The 2,534-nt window shown below is 36.7% G+C and overlaps 1 long non-coding RNA gene across 1 annotated transcript; it reads left to right on the top strand.

Annotated features, from left to right (window-relative positions):
- Positions 1-989: 989 nt before the first annotated feature.
- Positions 990-1,866, top strand: LOC122984751. The gene is made up of 3 exons (XR_006403972.1): positions 990-1,355; positions 1,439-1,576; positions 1,662-1,866. It is a non-coding gene; the product is annotated as an uncharacterized LOC122984751 (long non-coding RNA).
- Positions 1,867-2,534: the final 668 nt, after the last annotated feature.

The raw sequence follows: 2,534 nt of genomic DNA, 5'->3' as shown, positions 1-2,534 counted from the left end.
CCTGTTTTCTATCCTCTGTTTTCTACAGATAAAGTTGAAGGTGATCTAAAAATCTTTAAACTGACTGTCAAGAACGGTGGAACTGAAACTTAAACTGTTAAGAAACCTTGTCACACCGTCTTTCAGGCAATGATAGAGTTGCAGGAAAAACATGTTGGGTTTAGGTGAGTTATGCAATAATAATTGCAATATATATGTATATTTTAATTACAACATAAATCAAACCATTCAGTCAATCAACAGGTTTAAAGACGTGATTGTCTTAGAGTCAAATGTAGTGTTGCTTGTTAACGTTAACAGCTGAATACTGATACTGATTCAAGACAAATCCTCTAACTCACAGAATGTAATGTGCAGAAGCAACAACAGCAGTGTTTTCAAATGTATTTTTTGTTAGTTTTTTTTTTTTTTTTTACATTTAGAAGATGGTGAAACACCTTAACTAAATTTGTATTTCTCCATATGTTGAAGCAGTGTCATTCCATACACCAGTTTGTTTTGATACAGGTTTATTGGATTTGGGGAAGCAACTCTAGGCAAACTTGCAATCCAACTTTTGGCAAACCCTCCTCCTAAAAGCCTTGTGTCTTGTAATGCTAAAAGTGAAACATATGGTTTGGAAATACAAACAATAAAGCATAAATTGAACCTCTATCTTACTTGTCCAAGTATAAGTTAAGCAGCTAAACAAGGTTATATGAGAATATAACAGTCTGATTGTTTTTTTCCTTATATATGTTTAATACTAGGATTAAGAACAATGCTGTTTCTTTATTTCCATCTCCTCTGCATAGATCATTAACTGGTGATGATGTTGACTTTTTGCCTGGAACAAGCAGCTGCAGACATTTTTTATTTATTTTTATATTTTTTTAGCCAAAATGAGTCAGCTTGAAAGAATAAAAAACTCAGCCAGAGACTGTGTTTCCAACCAACACATGAAACTAACTTTATGACTTAGCAGGAATAGCACAGGTGTTTGTGATCACATTAACGATGGCTCCATTCTAATCGAGTGTCCCAGAAAGCCATGACAGTGTGACAGTGAGCTAACATGCACAATAACATCATTGCGCCATCATTTATGTTATTATTTACACCTGTGCTTTATACTGTCATCTGTCAAAATGTCTGCAGCTGCAATGGTACAGCAGGCCTGTCGTAACAATCTCATCAGTCAGTGATGATGAGCTCTGATTATCTGTCTTTAAAGCTCTGAACTTCAACAGTGATCCTCAGAGCAGATACAGGTTATAGCTGATTCTGAGACATCACTCAGAGCGTTTGACATGGAATAAAAGCTAACGTTTACACTCGCCCAATGGAAAATTCTGAGCTGGACATATTTTTTAGAGGTAAATATCTGTCCATGTATTGGTCTATTGATAATTTCTTTCACTTAGCAGACATCTATTGTACTTCTGTTCGTCTCTTCCAGCTTCACCTACAAAGACCACCCACAGTAAGGGCCCATACTTGGTGAGTGTGTACGGTCTGTCTGAAAGTAAAGCAGACCATACCTACTGGAAGCTGCAGTCCAAGACACCAGATGGCAAAATCACAGATGTTAAATTTGGTGAGTCACTTATGAATTTCTGTTTTTATTGTTGTCATTTTTTTGTAGATAAAATTATGATTAACTACATGGATCTTGTTTGCAGGTATGGGAAGTTACACCCCAAAAGAAAATGAGGGAATTATTCTTAATTTTTCAAAGTATTAATGATTTATCCCACGTCGACTATATCAACATGGGATCAGAGCCAGCGTTGGAATCGACTGTATGGCAATATATTTCATTGGTGAACAATCAAATGACATGCATCTGTGTTTGTTGTTGAGTGACAGTGATATTTCAATAAAATACCCCCCCCCCCCCCCCATGTGTTGACTGAAATGTCTTGCAAAAAGAAGAAGCTGACATCATCATACTGTTTATTGTGTACAATGCGTTACGGGGGCTAAGTGAAAGAAAAACACAGTGATTTATTTGGTCATCAGAACAGCAACAGAAATCTTGAATACCAGTTTTTAAAGGGTCAGTTCAGCCAAATATCCAGACCGTCAGAGAAACGGGGACAGTGTCTCTTGAAATTAAGTTCCATTTTCCCTTCATACCGCCGAGCCTTCCAACAAAACAGCTGTAACTGACTGACTGAGATTAAATTACCAACACAGAACACCCAGCACAAAGGATAGTGTGTCTTTACATGAGAAAGGGACAACAAAAGCAAAGAAATAAAAAGCCAACGCAAAGGTTGTTAATAGCATGTTTAATCTCAAAGAGACACAATTAGCATATTTCTTACAATGATTTCTTGAGATGAACATTATTGACAGTCTAGACCAGGACCATACTGCTACAAATCATTTGTCTGTTTGAGTGTATAACTCATGTGGTAGTCAGGGAGATGAAGATGTAGAGCTTAGACACTACTTATTTCCTATTTTTACAAGCACATACATCTGCACTGTGAGATTTCAAATGAAAAAGGAGAGAAAAAAAATAAGTAGAAGAGGGAAGGGGGGGGGGG

Source organism: Thunnus albacares, chromosome 6, assembly GCF_914725855.1.
Source record: "Thunnus albacares chromosome 6, fThuAlb1.1, whole genome shotgun sequence".
NCBI classification, from domain to species: domain Eukaryota; kingdom Metazoa; phylum Chordata; class Actinopteri; order Scombriformes; family Scombridae; genus Thunnus; species Thunnus albacares.
Note: the sequence above shows the minus strand (reverse complement) of the source record. Positions and strands in the feature narration are given on the sequence as shown.